Here is a 17,720-nt window from a genome sequence, read left to right as displayed (position 1 = left end):
CGCGGACCCCCTGAGGAGACTTCGCGGACCCCCAGGGGTCCCCGGCCCACAGGTCTGGAACCACTGGGTTAGAGATCGGCCTGACTCTGGAAGCAAAATCCTTAATAAACCATGAATAGAATTCACAAAGACCAAGAAAGCTTTTAACGCCGCTTTCATCAGCGGGAGGAGGTGCTTCAAGGATGTTTTGAACCAAACCTGGTTTGGGACTGACACCCGAACAAGAAATCACATGGCCCAAGTATTCAACTTCTTCTTTGAGAAATTCACATTTTTCTCTTTTTAATACTTTTTAATACAACACCTTGCTTTTGAAAAATAGAAAGAACTTGTCTGAGTGTGACATCATGGGATTGACAATCTGGTCCAAATATTAAAACATCATCTTAGAAAATTGCTACTCTTTCAATGCCTTTAAGTAGATTTTACATAACTCTTGTCAACACCAGAGCAGTACGCGCTCTATTGGCGACAAAAATGCAAAAACCCAGCACTCTCAAAACAAAGTAATTTATGCATTGCGCTGATATGTTGTGGTTTAACCTTTTGCTTTGCAGAGTTCAATCCTGAAAACGTATTTTTAATATGCTTACAAATACTGTTCCTTTGCAATGTATTGCTGCAGGTTTTCAGAGTGTGTTAGGGTGTGGCCCCTTTCCAGGGCCTTCCAGAGACTTTCCCTGCAACATGCCTGGGCGTGGTTCTGGGCTGGGCCAAGACTCTATAAAAGAGAGCCAGCCCAACTCCCAGTGCTCACTATTCAGAGGTCCCGGTGCAGAGCAGCAGCTTCTTCCTGAGCTCCTGTCCCGGCGGCCTATTTGGATCTTCCAGTCTCCTGCCCTAATCCTTCATTGGTGATCATCGTTCCAGGCGGTAAGACGGTGGTTGGACTGTTCCGACCCTGTTATTTAGAATTTTCATATTCTTGGTTTAAATTCATAAATGAGTAACAGATTACTTGCGTGCTACCATTTCTTGACATTTATATAGTAGTTTACATATAGGCAAGACGCGCAAGTTATTTCATAAAGGTTTGACTTTGTTATTCATTGCGCGCTACCATTTCTTGACATTCACATGGTGGCTTAAGAATCGGCAAGACGCGCAATTCGTTTTATGGTGTTTAAACATTGTTGTCCATTGCGCGCTACTATTTCTTGACATTTACATGATGTTTTACGAATTGGCAAGACGCAAAACTCGTTTCATGAGCATTTAACTTTGTTGTTCATTGCGCGCTACCATTTCTTGACATTTTACATGGTGGCTTAAGAATCGGCAAAAGAAGCGCGATTCGTTTCATTGTACTTTGATCTTGTTATTTATTGTGAGCTGTTATTCCTTGACATTTACATCATGTTTTACGAATCGGCAAGACGCTCGATTCGATTAATGATGATTTGACTTTGATATTCATTGCGTGCTACCATTTCTTGGTATTTTACATGGTAACACTCGAATTGGCAAGACGCACGATTCTCTCCTTGAGTTTAATTCATGTTGTTTATTTGTATGCTACTATTCTAAGATATTTATTATGTAATATTCGAGTTGACAAGTTATGTGATTTGTTTCCTGAATCCATATTATGTTTATTCATGGTGCACAATCTTTTTGTGGTGTTTAGTATATATATATATATATATATATATATATATATATATATATATATATATATATATATATATCTGCAATATGCGCAATTTGTGTTGAAACATTTTAAGAGTACACAGAAGGCCAGAGTTTCTAGATGCAATATTATATGGTCCTAGTATACATTCTCAAAACAGGATTTATATGACTGGTTTAAAATTTAGTCAGAATGTTTCTTCTGATTCTCATGTAAAGGAAAGTACTTGAATAAGAAAGTTTTCATTTAATTAATCTTGATTCCCCTACAGGTATCCGGCCATCTTGAAACTTAGTCATTTTAAACTTAACTCTTAGATTGTTCATGTTTTCAGAGTGACTAGGCTTAGAATCATAGTCTAGTATTGATTTCAGGAGATATAATTTTCTTATTGTGTGTTCTAACCTTTTTCTTACTACAGGTCTCCTTCCCAGCTGTTCCCTTCCTAAACCCCTCTTCCCCTCTTGAACTCTCTCAGTCTCTGTGATTTGTCAATCAGAGTCTTGGAGCTGTTCAGTGGTGGACTTGTTGGGAATGTGCACAGACCCCGAGGATCTGGTGACTCTGACAGAATAGTGAGCCCACAAATTATTATCCTCCTGGCTTGTGTATGTTCTCAGCATGGCCACGCTAGACGAGTTAGTCAAGGCTATCACCCAGCTCCAAGCAGAGGTGGTATCATCCAAAGAATTGACAACTACCTTAGCAGAGAGAGTGAGTCAGTTGCAAGATAAGGTAGAGAAGAAGGAACAAAGTCCCACAGGTGTGTATTGGCCAGGTACTTCTTCTCAGGCTTCTGGAAGTATTCCGATTTCCCTAAATGTTCCTTCTGCAATTCCTTTAGCTCCCCCAGAACGTTTCTCAGGTGACACTTTGAAAGCGCAATCTTTCCTGGTTCAAGTGGAACTACACTTCACCTGCAGACCAAATACTTTTCCCGATGCCCAGTCCAAAGTAGCTTTCTTGTTATCATATCTGTCTGGGGATGCAGCTACTTGGGCAATTCCTCTTGTGCGTAAAAATAGCCCCTTGCTGTATAACTGGAGAAATTTTGTTCGTGAATTTGAGAGAGTTTTTGATCGTAGAACTGTAACACAGTCAGCAGATTGTGAATTGTTAGATTTACGCCAAGGAAATCAAGACCTAGTGTTGTATTTAGCCATCTTTAACCGGCTGGTTGCCGAGACATCCTGGCCTGAAGAAAAACAAGCGGTCTTGTTTTACAAGGGACTCAAAGAGGAATTAAAAGATATCTTTGCGCAAATCGATCCACAACCTACAGACTGTCAAGAATTAATAAATCTTGTCTTGAGACTCGATCATCGTTTAGCAGAACGTAAAGGAATGCGCAAAAAGATTGAAAAATATTCATGGCGCGTTCATGATAACAGAGACTCAAGAACTCCGAAAGAAAGAACGCCAGAACCGATGGAAATTGGAACCATAAGAAGACCTTTGACCAAAGATGAAAAGGACCTCCGCAGAAAAAATGGACAATGTCTTTATTGTGGGCGAAAAGGTCATTTTACCAAAGATTGTCCAATCAAACCAAAGAACAAGCAAGGTCCAGTTCAGAAAGTCGCAGCCAATGCACCAGTCGAGTTGGAAAACTAAAGCACCCGAGATGCAGCGAAGGGTTGCTCTTGGGTGTCACCGTGGACCCTTCACAATCTAGACATCTTAAACTGGAAATAAGAGTTCAGGTCAAGAAAAAGATCTATTTCAAAAAAGCTCTAGTCGATTCTGGGGCTACTGGGAATTTTGTTGATGTCCAATTGGTTTGTGCATGGGGGATCCCATGTATTGAAAAGAAGACCCCAGAAATCATCCAGGCAGTCGATGGAAAACTATTGACTGGAGGTCCGGTAACTCTTCAGACTATCCCCTTGTCGATGATTTGTGAAGATAAGATTAAAAGAAAGAAACATAAAGAGAAAATCAGCTTTGACGCGATCCATGCTCCCCAATATGGGATTATCCTCGGCTTGCCATGGTTAACTCATCATAATCCAGAGATCAATTGGGCAGAATGAAAGATCGTGTTCTCATCTGCGCTATGTAACGAACAATGTCTCCAAAAGATTCAAGTACCAAAAGTTTGCAACTCTTACATAGCTACTGCCGCGGAGAAAGAAATTCAGCTGCCCAAACAGTATTCATCTTACAAAGATGTATTTGATGAGAAAGGAGCAGAGACCTTACCTCCTCATAGATCTTATGACTGTCAAATTGATCTAGCCCCAGGTGCAATACTTCCCAACTGTCGTGTATATACCCTGTCAGAACATGAAAATCAACATTTACGAAAATACCTAGATCAATTTTTGGAGAATGGCTTTATTCACCCCTCTAAGTCTCCTGCAGCTTCGCCTTTGTTTTTTGTTTCAAAAGCTAATGGAGAACTTCGAACTTGCATCGACTATAGGGGTTTGACCAAAGTCACCATCAAGAATAAATATCCTTTGCCCCTAATTCCGGTCTTATTGGAACAAGTAAAGAAAGCAAAAATCTACACGAAGCTTGACCTTCGAGGTGCTTATCATTTGGTCAGAATGAGAGAGGGTGACGAATGGAAAACAGCGTTCAAGACAAGATATGGCCTTTTTGAATACACAGTCATGCCTTTTGGTCTGTCTAATGCTCCAGCAGCATTTCAATTTGTCTTGAATGACGTTCTTAGAGAGTACCTCTACATATTTGCCAATGTCTACATCAATGACATTTTGATCTACTCAGACAATGAAAATTAACATGTCCAACATGTCAAGAAAATTCTTGCAGCCCTTCGAAAACACCATTTATATTGCAAACTAACCAAGTGTGAGTTTCATGTTACCACAGTTGAGTTTTTAGGGGTTATTCTTACCCCTCAACATATGGTGATGGCAGAAAAGAAAGTAAAAGCCGTATCTGATTGGCCCACCCCAAAGACTGTTCGTGATGTACAATGTTTTCTGGGGTTTGCAAATTTTTACCGGAGGTTCATAAATCATTTCTCCCAGACAGTGGCTCCAATCACTAAGCTACTAAGAAAGAAAGAAAAGTTTGTATTGTCCCCAGAAGCTGATCAGGCCTTCTCGACTTTGAAGGAAGCTTTCTCCACTGCCCCAGTCTTGACTCATCCTGATGCGAATCAACCTTTCATAGTGGAAGCTGATGCTTCAGATGTAGCAATAGGAGCCGTCTTATCACAACGAAATAAAGACACTGGTCAACTTCATCCTGTAGCTTATATGTTTCGGAAGTTGAACAAAGCCAAACAGAACTATGTCATTGCTGAAAAAGAGCTTCTGGCGATTTGTGACGCCTTTAAAGAATGGAGACGTCATTTGTTGGGTGCCAAATACACTGTTACAGTATATACTGATCATCGTAATCTTCAATTCATGAGTTCCGCCAGACTTTTGACCCCTCGGCAATTACGCTGGATGCTTTTTTTTGCTGAATTTGATTTTGTAGTAACCTTCCGGCCTGGTAAAGATAATCGCAAGGCTGACGCCTTGTCCCATCAAGAGTCTACCACGTTGCCTGCATTTCAAGCCTCCAGAGCTATCATTGCTCCTGACAAGGTTCTATGTATCATAAAAACTGAAGATTTCTTCGAAGAAATTTGCAACTCTTTCACTGTTGAAAAATGGCAAACATGAGCCCAAGGAGATCCCAAAAGGTCAATCAAGCAAGGTTTACCCTTTCATGACGCTCGTTTGTTCGTACCCACTACCAAACTTCGCAAGATAGTGTTTCATTGGTTGCATGTTATACCTACGGCAGGTCACCCAGGTACTCCTAAAGCTCTTGAACTGATCCAACGCTATTTTTGGTGGCCTACCCTAGCAAAAGATGTAAAAGCAATGGTAAACAACTGTGAAGTTTGTGCTTGCATTAAAACAAGTCATTCAAAACCAAAAGGGTTGTTACATCCACTTCCAACCCCAAGTCGTCCATGGGAGCACATTTCTTTAGACTTTATTACTGGTCTGCCAGTGGTTCAACAGCATTCAGTAATTCTGGTGGTAGTAGATAGTCTCACAAAATATGGACATTTCATCGCCTGTAAAAAATTGCCCACTTCTAGTGAATTGGCAACTATTTTCCTGAACAGAGTGGTTCGTTATCATGGACTGCCAAAGGTTATCCTCTCCGATCGGGGGTCAAAATGTTCCTCCAATTTCTGGAAGACATGGTGTAAAACACTCCAAGTGACATCTACGCTATCTACTAGTCACCATCCTCAAACAGATGGTCAAACAGAGAGACTAAATCAGACTTTAAAACAATACCTATGTGCCTATGCTGAAAAGGCACTTCATTCTTGGGCATCTATGCTCTGGTTAGCTGAGTTAGCTTACAATAACTCATTCCACACTTCTATTGGCGTTACACCCTTTTTTGGTTTATTTGGCTATCATCCTGACACCTTGCCCATCACAATTCCTCAAGAAAGTTCTCTTACTCCAGCTGTGTCAGAAACCATTCAGCATTTACATCAAACCCAGAAACTGATTCAACAGCATTTAGAAAAAGCCAAACAAAAATATAAAAGGCATTATGACAAAAAACATTGTGAGGGACCGCAATATCAACCAGGTGACAAAGTGTGGCTTTCCACAAAACATATAGACTTCAAGAAGAAGCACATGTTTAACCCTAAATTCATAGGTCCTTATACTGTCCTTCAGCAAATCAATCCGGTGACCTATAAACTACAATTGCCCAGATCCTTACGGATTCATCCAGTGTTCCACACTTCCCTGTTGAAAAAGGCAGTCCAAAAGGTCCACCCTCATCCAGCTCCTGTTTTAGTACAAGGGGAACAAGAATACAAAGTCAAGAAAGTGTTGGATTCTAAACTGAGAGGGCGTAATCTATGGTACTTAATCTCATGGAAAGGTTATGGTCCTGAAAGTAACTCATGGGTTTCCGCATCTGATGTTCATGCTCCAGTACTTGTGAGACGCTTTCATCGTCTTAATCCAAGCAAACCAGGCCCTAGAGCGCGTCTGGGAGAGGGGAGTACTGTCAACACCAGAGCAGTACGCGCTCTATTGGTGACAAAAATGCAAAAACCCAGCACTCTCAAAACAAAGTAATTTATGCATTGTGCTGATATGTTGTGGTTTAACCTTTTGCATTGCAGAGTTCAATCCTGAAAACGTATTTTTAATATGCTTACAAATACTGTTCCTTTGCAATGTATTTCTGCAGGTTTTCCGAGTGTGTTAGGGTGTGGCCCCTTTCCAGGGCCTTCCCTGCACCATGCCTGGGCGTGGTTCTGGGCTGGGCCAAGACTCTGTAAAAGAGAGCCAGCCCAACTCCCAGTGCTCACTATTCAGAAGTCCTGGTGCAGAACAGCAGCTTCTTCCTGAGCTCCTGTCCCAGCGGCCTATTTGGATCTTCCAGTCTCCTGCCCTAATCCTTCATTGCTGATCATCGTTTCAGGCGGTAAGACGGTGGTTGGACTGTTCCGACACCGTTATTTAGAATTTTCATATTCTTGGTTTAAATTCTTAAATGAGTAACAGATTACTTGCGCGCTACCATTTCTTGACATTTATGTGGTAGTTTACAAATAGGCAAAACGCGCAATTTATTTCATAAAAGTTTGACTTTGTTATTCATTGCGCGATACCATTTCTTGACATTCACATGGTGGCTTAAGAATCGGCAAGACGCGCAATTCGTTTTATGGTGTTTAAACATTGTTGTCCATTGCACGCCACTATTTCTTGACATTTACATGATGTTTTACGAATTGGCAAGACGCACAACTCGTTTCATGAGCATTTAACTTTGTTGTTCATTGCGCGCTACCATTTCTTGACATTTTACATGGTGGCTTAAGAATCAGCAAAAGAAGCGCGATTCGTTTCATTGTACTTTGATCTTGTTATTTATTGTGAGCTGTTATTCCTTGATATTTACATCGTGTTTTACGAATCGGCAAGACGCTCGGTTCGATTAATGATGATTTGACTTTGATATTCATTGCGTGCTACCATTTCTTGGTATTTTACATGGTAACACTCGAATTGGCAAGACGCACGATCCTCTCCTCGAGTTTAATTCATGTTGTTTATTTGTATGCTACTATTCTAAGATATTTATTATGTAATATTCGAGTGGACAAGTTAAGTGATTTGTTTCCTGAATCCATATTGTGTTTATTCATGGTGCACAATCTTTTTGTGGTGTTTAGTATATATATATATATATATATATATCTGCAATATGCGCAATTTGTGTTGAAACATTTTAAGAGTACACAGAAGGCCAGAGTTTCTAGATGCAATATTGTATGGTCCTAGTATACATTCTCAAAACAGGATTTGTATGACTGGTTTAAAATTCAGTCAGAATGTTTCTTCTGATTCTCATGTAAAGGAAAGTGCTTGAATAAGAAAGTTTTCATTTAATTCATCTTGATTCCCCTACAGGTATCCGGCCATCTTGAAACTTAGTCATTTGAAACTTAACTCTTAGATTTTTCATGTTTTCAGAGTGACTAGGCTTAGAATCATAGTCTAGTATTGATTTCAGGAGATATAATTTTCATATTGTGTGTTCTAACCTTTTTCTTACTACAGGTCTCCTTCCCAGCTGTTCCCATCCTAATCCCCTCTTCCCCTCTTGAACTCTCTCAGCCTCTGTGATTTATCTATCAGAGTCTTGGAGCTGTTTAGTGGTGGACGTGTTGGGAACGTGCACAGACCCCGAGGATCAGGTGACTCTGACAACTCTCTAGAAAACTGGCACAGCTGATGCTAAACCGAAAGGCAATGACAATATTGATAGGTACCCCACGGTGAAACAAAAGCTGTAAAGTGCCTGGATTCAGGTTCTAATTCTATTTGGTGACAGGTGGATGCTAGATCTAGTTTAGTAAAGAACTTGGCACCCGCAACTAGAGCTAACAAATCATTGATTTTCGGCAAAGGATGGGAATCAATCCAAATCTCTTTGTTGAGAGCACGTAAGCCTATGCACACTCTAAGCCACCATTTTTTTAGCAACTACTAAAGGAGAAAGCCACAGTGAAGATTAATTTCGCTCAATAGTACCTGACTCGTTCAAGAAATCAATTCCCTTTCCAAATGTTCATGTACACTAAATCGCACTCCCCTTATCTTGTGTTTAATGGCTAGAGCACCTTCCTTCACTTTTATTCTATGTTTGAAACCTTTAATTTTCCCAAGTTCTCCAGAGGAGACCTTAGGAAAATCGTTTAATACATTTTCTAATACATCTGAATCTCTTCTGGCAAGAACTTGCTTGCGTGCACCTGGTTTTAATATCATACCCAGCAGTCCTTGGTGAAACCAACCAAGGATATTTAGGCCCTTGACAGCTACGTAAAGTTTGCCAGTGATAACTCTTCCTTTGAATTTCAACACGTCTTCAAAATATCCTATCAACTCAATTGTCCGTCCTTCATATGACACAGGAGCTCTGTCAGGAGGTTGAAGAACTCTATTGTTCCATGTAGCTTGGAAGAGTTCCTTTGTGATCATTGTTATACGTGCTCCAGAATCAACTAACAGACAAAGTTCTTTGTCTTCAACACCCAATTCCACATATGGATTGACACAGTCGGAAGGATCGCGCCACTTGACAACATCGTCATAAACCACCAAAACCATGTCTTGTATTTCTGAGATAAGTTCATTTTCTTGAACATTCTGGGCTTCTTCTTTGACAACCCCAACCTTAGTTTTTTAAGATTGGAGCTTTGACAAACCTTGGCAAAATTACCTACTTTGTTGCACAATCTACAAGAGACCAACTTGGCTGGGCAAGGTTTACTTCCTTTTTTGTGGATGCTATTTCCACATCTGAAACATAAATTGGACTATGAAAACAATGTTTTGGAGTTGGTGTTTCTCATGGAAGTATCCCCTTTTTTTTTTGATTGACAGAACACTCCTTATTGTACACAGGACAGACATGGTCTTGAGGTCTGTCTTCAAGTTCCTTCACTGATCGTACAGATGTTTCAATACTTTTAGCAATTCTGATACATTTGTTAAGGCTTAGGTTCCCCAAAGTCAAAAGTTTCTGATGTATGTTGTTGTCCAAACAGTGGCAAATAAATTGGTCTGTAATTAGCTGATTGCTAATATTTTCAAATTTGCATTCTGCTATCAATGTTCTTAATGCTGATATGTATGTATCGATGTCTTCATTAGGTTTCTGTGTACGTTTGAAGAATTTGTGCCATAAAATGACTAAACTTGGAGGCTCATTAAACCTCATTTCCAGTTTTTTACCGCTTCTTGGAATTCATCAAGTTCTTCGCCTTGCTGTATTTGTATGTCAGGTAAATGTTAAAACGTAACTCTCCCCTCAAAACCAAACAAGTGTAGTAAAAGACATTTTTTCCTTTCAGGTCTAAATCTTGTAGCTCCTAATGCCCCCAAATATGTTTCAAATGCATCAAACCAACGCTTCCATATAATTGGTGGTTCCCCAGGAGTCTCCAGGAAGGGTGGTGGTAGTGACACAGGCTGCATACTGATTCCAGTGAAAAAGTGCTATGTTAGTCAACTGTTAATTTAGCTGAAGTCAGAAATATAAAAAAACAACAAAAAAAAAGAAATCCAATGGCTATGATAAATTCACCATAAACTATCTATCAATTAATTATTCAGTATTCCTTTGGAGATAGAAAATGGTGTTTACACTTGATCCACAACAGTTCCAGTTTTTAAGGTTAGCGTTCTAGTTGTTGAAAGGCCTGGGGCTGAAGAGAAATACAATAAAATGGCGTTTGGATTTTGACCAAAAAAAAAAAACAAAAACTGTTCCAGTTTCTAAGGTTAGCCTTCTAGTTGTTGGAAAGCTTGAGGCGGAGCTTCTACTTTGTGTTCAATTTAAGCTCATGAGTTCAACATGTAGAGAGCTCTCACCTCATTCCTTTTTTGTGTGGGTTAGTTGTGTGGATGGTTTCTCTCCCGATTGTCGCCACAATGTAAAGAATGGTGGCACACCCGACAAGTAAGTTCCACGAAGTTTATTTGAGGAATAAAGAAACCACCCCGACATGCACATATGTGTGTGTGTCCTCTGTAAACTCCCTCCGTCTTCTTCCATGGCCGTTTTTCACTCGCGCCGTTCTCAGTTGAACGTCCCCAGTCAACTCGGTTCACGAGATTGGCACGCAACTAAATAAAAGTTCAACGCGCCGATGTCGCGAGCCAGTCAACCCAAAGAATACTACAGAGTGTCAAAAAATCATTGATATGGTGAGAATTCTGGTGCCTTATTACCTGTGATGCCTGGCAATCTTTGACATTGGTGGGGGATAATACTTGCACTGAATTCTAGCAAGGTGACCACATTTTATTCTAGGAAGGCTGGGGGGAAAAGTGAGGGCTCTCATACGGCAGACTCACAAGCATAGTAGAGTCAATAAATACTGTCATTCACAGTCACTCACATTCAATAGCTTGTTCTTATTCTCGTTCACACTCATTCATTTTCATTTAATTCTCAGTTACTTTGACTCCTTCACAATGTCTTACACTTATTCTCTCACTCAACCCTGCTCCCACTCACTTTCACAATCTCACTCTCTTATTTTTACAGTCTCACATATTCTCACTCACGTGTACTTTCCCATCTCTCATCCATGTGCTCCGACACATTCTCCTGACCTGTGTACACAGTACTTTTTTTACTTTGCCGCAGTCAATATTTCAGTTATTGTGCATACCTCTTTCAGACTTGTACATAAAATGTTACCTATAATTGGTGCATATGTAACCATCGCTCTGTTTGTTCAGTAGAAAGGATAGGGATGGAATGAGCACGTGGTCTACAAATCTTCAAGCCAGTTGCAAGCACTGTGAGAAGACTGCATTGCTTTCAACCTCAACTTCAGAGCTCTCCCGGAGGCACCTTAGTTCACATTTTCATGATAAACTATCAACTATTGATGAAAAAGCCTACATAAACACATAAGCACATTTTATGGAAAAAGCAATCACTCTTATGGAATGTCAAAGACGTGCAACATGTGAAATGTAAATAGTAACTGCACCACTGGAGTACCTTATGTTTTTTTACTGTCATTGTTGAGAAATCGTTCTGCATACTGTTTTGTTGTAAACTATGGAGACGAAGCAGGACTAGCTGCAGGAGTTGTGGTAGGTCACTGGGAGACCTGTCTTACCTGTAATAGGGGGCGAGGCACAGAGATACTTAGCAGGATCAAGTGAAAATATGTGGTGTGTTAAAGAGATACACTGATGCACAGCTAAAGCATGTGCAGTGTGTCTGTTAACTACATGTGACCCAACATCACAAAGCCATCAGAGCTCTGGCCCGCCCTCTACTTCCTACAAAGGCACCAGGAGCACTCTGTGTTTGATAGGTGGCCTTTGGCATTAGAATGCTGAAACGTAAATTGGATGCAACTCCATTCGGCAGTAAAGAATGCTATGGGAGTTAAAATGGGAATTTTTACTTTTCAGACCCCTCTTTTGTGAACACCGCAAGACCATTCAGGATCCCAACCAGAATGAACTTTTGGGGAAGGTTTTGTGTAGATTCTTTGAACCACACCAATAAAACAAAAAAATGATTTTTTTTGTTTTTCGCTATGGTGTGCATGGCTGTCGTGCAAGAAATGGATTGTAGAGCAAACTGTAACTTGTGAATTTTCTGGCTCTGTCGCTAAAACATGTGGCAACCAGTTGTATTCCCCTTTACACACTCTTTTTACCAGGCAAAATCCATGAGAGGATACCCATAGGAAATGGTGCATGCAAAGATGCCAGTACCAAACACAATTTTTGCACAACATATGACTTCAAATTTGGGTGCTACCACCACTTGTGCCTGATTGGAAAGTCGCTGCAATTCTCAGAGTGAGGTTGCACTCTGCAGTTCTATTTGATGTACATACAGTGAATCTTTTAGGGTAGCCAAAGCTCTGGGAGACATCTTGCTTGTAAAATTGATGACTGCATCTCAAGCCGATGACTGTCTCTTAAAGTCATGGGGATGGATACTAGGGCTTAACGTTGCTTCATCTTTTTGAGACGGGCTTCCCTAAGTCGAGGCCTGATGGATGTCGCTCTTTTTATCTGCTCCTTTATGTCGACACTGACAACAAGACGGCAGCTGTGTTCCCTTAGGCAACATTTAATTAGGATTAACATCAGTGGCGTAACGCAAAATGATTCTCCCACTTGTAAAACTATCCATTATGAATTAATGGGACGGCCTGAAAGAGTGGGGCCCATGCGTGTAGGGGCTATGGGGGCCTGTGTTACACCCTTAGCATGCACCTGCTGTGTAGACGCTGTCTCCCGGAATGTGGTGTCTTCCTTGACATGAATGTGATTCGTAGAGGCGGTTTTGCCTGTTCCGAAAGCGCCTTCACTACGAATCTTCATTCTCAAACCATCTCTCTTTGTTATTGTACTAGGCATGTGATGGAAGTGATCTAATTAAGGCTGCTGCCATGTAGAACAATGTTTGTTGGTTAAGTAGTGGTAAGGTAATGGCATTTTCTGAAATCAGGCAGTGTTCTTTCAGAACCGTTTGTATTTTTTTCTCTTGTATTTTTAAATGATGGTTGTCGTCATTGGGTCAGAGACTCGTTTGGTGTGAGTGGATGGTATTTTTTCTCACCTTATTCACTGCTTCTGGCTTCTTGCCCTCAGAGTGTCTGCCCTTCTGTCTTACAGTAAGCTTTGAAGCACCATTTTAATGTTTATGAATGCATGTGGCACACCTGAAGATGCCACAAGCAAGGTAGGGGGTAAATGAGCAGTGACTACTACAATAGCTGACATCCAGCTAGTCACACAAAGAGATGGGCTACCAAGTCTTTTTTAGATAGCCCACCGTTCATGCAAGATAGCTGGCAGAGTTGTTGCAGTACCCCCCTCCACCTAGGAGAGTAGTGCAGGAGGTAACAAGGGCAATTCAATACAAAAATGGCACTAATTATTTAGCGAATCCTTTAGCATTCCATCAAACGCATGAGGGCATATTTATACTCTGTTTGCACCGAATTAGTGTCATTTTTTTTAACTCTAATTCGGTGCAAAACTAACTCCATATTTATACTTTGGTGCTAGACCCCTCTAGCACCAAATTTATGGAGTTAAAGTAATTTTTTGAAAGTGGAGACCTACTTTGCCCTAATGAGATGCAAGGTAGGCGTTCCCGTGCAAAAAATGACTCTATGGCCTTAACGTCATATTTAGGGGCATATTTATACTCTGCAGCATATTTATACTCTGTTTGCACCGAATTAGCGTCATTTTTTTAACTCTAATTCGGTGCAAATCTAACTCCATATTAATACTTTGGTGCTAGACCCATCTAGCACCAAGGCCCTGATTTAAACTTTTTTTGCACCGCATTAACGTCATTTTATGACGCAAAAGTGGCGCAAACTTATAAAATATTGGCCCTTATTTATACTTTTTGCTGCAAAACTGCACTAACTCAGTTTTGCACCAAAATGTTTAGCACCGGCTTGCACCATTTCTGTGCACCAGCCGGGCACCATATTTATGGAATGGTGCAAGTCGGTGCAAGGGGTAGGCTAGAGTAAAAAAAAATGACTTTAGTCGGGTGGGGCTGGCAGTATAGAAGAAGAGGGTTTAGCACCAAAAAATGACTTTAGGCAGGTTAGAGTAAAAAAAATGACTCTAACCAGATTAGCGTCATTTTATGGTGCTAAACCTACCATGCCCATTTCAGGGCCCCCTATGGCACTTAAACCAAAAAAATAAAAATTAAATACAATCTTACCTGTACTTACCTGGGATAGGGTCCCCCATCCTCCGCAGTCCCTATGGTGTGGGTGGGGGTGCACCTGGGGCCTGGGGAGGGCACCTCTGGGCTTATTCCATGGTGTTCCACCATGGAAATAGGCCCACAGGTCCCCTAACCCCTGCCCTGACCCAGGTCTTAAAAAATGGGGCAAAGCTTGCTTTGCCCCATTTTTTGACCCCTCCTCCCTCCCTTGCACCATTTTTACATGGGAGTATCAATATGGTGTTAAGGCCATAGAGTCATTTTTTTGAACGGGAACGCCTACCTTGCATCTTATTAAGGCAAGGTAGGTTTCCACTTCCAAAAAATGACTTTAACTCCATAAATTTGGCGCTAGACGGGTCTAGCACCAAAGTATAAATATGGAGTTAGTTTTGCACTGAATTAGAGTTTTAAAAAAACGGACGCTAATTCAGTGCAAACAGAGTATAAATATGCCCCTTAGCATCAAAAAATTATGCTAATCTGGTCAGATTCATTTATTTTGACTCAAAACTGCCTAACGTCATTTTTTTAAAAGCTAGCCTACACTTTGCACCGGCTTGCACCATTCCATAAATATGGTGCCCAGCTGGTGCTAAAAAATGGTGCAAGGTGGTGCAAAACTTTTTGGGGCAAAACTGCCTTAGTCCAGTTTTGCACCAAAAAGTATAAATAAGGCCCATGGTTCCCTTTTCCCCTTTGGAGGAGGGGGAGCCTCTGCATGCACTCCCAGGCTCTGGAATTTTCCCTTCCATTCTATCAGCCTCACCGCTACTTCTCTAGCCTTTAGAAGAGAAGAGCTCCTATCTTAGATTTAATTATAGGCTTGCTCTGTCTTTCTTCCTCTTCTATTTTATGATTGACATTATTGTACTTTTCAGATCAACAATGTCTGTGTTGTGCTTTGTATTTGTGTTCAACAGAGCTCAAAGGAAATATTTCCTTTGCAGTCAACATGATACTTACATGCGTGACTTGAACAAACATGATCTTAAATGTACATAAATGAAACAAAACATAATAAGCCCTGAAGAAGTCCTGTACGAGGACGAAATGCGTTGGCTGATGTTTCTTTTGATTGTGCGTAAAGAGTAACAGAATAAAGTGAAGATTACAATGTGACCACATCTAGTATCTGGACTTTATTTTATAAATATAGAAGTGGTGCACCACTCAAGTATCTATAGAGCTCCATGCCCCGTTTGTGAGGGACTACTATAAACAACATCATAAAATGAAACAAACGTTCCCTTAGTAATGGTGCTCTGGCACTGGTACAATTTCACACAGCATTGTGTGAGTTTAGGCACTGAAAAATAAACTGTGGTCATAACATTTTGAATCGTAATGCTGCAAAAGTAGCTTGTGGACTTCTAGAAGGATTTTAGACCCATATTTAAGAAAACCTTGCGCTGCTGTTATGCCCTTTTTTAATGCAAAAGCGGTGCTAACTCTGCGCCATATTTATAAAGTGGTTAGAGCAGTCTAGCGCCACTTTCCCTTGGCTTGCACCATTTTTTAGGAGCTCTGCGTTTCTTGCGTTGTTTAATGATAATGATATGCAATGTAGGGGTTCCCCCCTAAAAAATGATGCTAGCCCTATAGAGCCATATTTACAAGCCCTCTGAAAAATGACGCACACCTAGGATCGACTAGGAAAAATGGCGCTAACTCTGATTAGCGTCAACATTTTAACACCTGGTCAGACCAGGCATTACAATGACGCACAGCCACAATTATATGAGGAAAACTCACAGAAGGAACTCTGACAAACAGCAAGACAACATTGACTTGTTACTGCTGCAGCTTGGGACCCGGAGACAACACTAGCAATGACACCAAGTGCCACCAGCACCACTTCAGCACAGTCAACCACCACAACAGCAGCCACAAAGGCAGCGCAGAAGGAGAGGGAGAATATTTTGCCAACAGACATCCATCCTTTCCCTCTGGGAACAAGAGGTCATTAGACACTGCCATTTCAAGAGGGAGTCCATAATATGTCTGCTCCAACACATTTCTCCTTACATCACAGCAAGAGTGGAAAGTCCAACAACCATACCACCCATGACCAAGCTCCTGGCTGTGCTCCACATGCTGGCCTCTGGCTCATTTTAGACCCCTACAGCAATCTCACGACCATCCTTTTTTCCATCCTCCCTATGGTACTTGACACCATTATCCACCTCACTCCCCACCACATCCTGTTCCCCAACACCCAGCAACTGCAGCAGGAGACAAAAGAAGGACTTTACCAGATTGCTGGCTTCCCTCACATGCTGGGTACAATGGACTGCACACATGTCTAACTTGTCCCTCCTGCTGCAACGGAACACCTTTTTAGGAACAGGAAAAACACATTCTCCGTAAATGTGCAGGTCATTATGGACCATTGCGGGATATTCAACAACATCCTTGCTAATTATCCTGGCAGTCTGCATGATGCCTTCATCTTCTGGCACTCCATAATAAACAAACACTTCCAGGATGGACAATATGGCAATAGCCTACTCGTAGGTAAGCAAGTGACATAACACATAAAACATACTAAACATGTGGGACAATAAATATGCTCACAACAATCCACACACATGGACAGGGTAGCATAGATAACCGCAAAGCAACACATATGCAACATGCATCACTCCACACATCAAATGCACATCACTCTCACATACAGCCACATCTACAAGCCCCTTGCACCACTGGACTGTCATTTTCAATGATGCTCTGGTGGAGCAATGCCCTCTTTGCATTTAAAAGGTGGTGTTAAGCCACTACATGTGTCCTAATACTGACTTGAAAATGCAGCCCCTTCACACAAATCCCTTAGTGTGGAAGTGGTCAGGAATATGTCTCACGGTGAGCATGCCACTGTCAAACAACTGAAATATTGGCACTGCCCCACATTTATGGCAATCTGGAAACCTGAGGCAGCACCATCAAGTAAGGCCACCCAGGGGTACCATCAATATTGTCCTATGGACACAAATCCCTGACACTCTCGTTGGGTATACTTCTCACATGTTTGGTGCACACTGCATCACACACTGAAAGAGGAAATTGCCATCGTTGATTGATCATTTGCATGAAGGGACACCATACTGCACAGAATTATCAAACCCGCAAAGCCCCATCTTTCTAATATGCTATGAGGGTGCCTACATTGAAGCTTGGCAGCTGAAGTACTGCCAGCGCACTGGTAGAGGTCGGAAATGCACCGTATCTAGGAGATATGGCAAATTGCTGGTCTTTAACAGTGATGCAGGGCATTGCAGAAAAACACCTCTTCCTCTGTCCTGTGCCACAGGTGTTT

The sequence above is a fragment of the Pleurodeles waltl genome, chromosome 5 (assembly GCF_031143425.1).
Source record: "Pleurodeles waltl isolate 20211129_DDA chromosome 5, aPleWal1.hap1.20221129, whole genome shotgun sequence".
NCBI classification, from domain to species: Eukaryota; Metazoa; Chordata; class Amphibia; order Caudata; family Salamandridae; genus Pleurodeles; species Pleurodeles waltl.
This window is presented reverse-complemented; position numbering follows the sequence as displayed.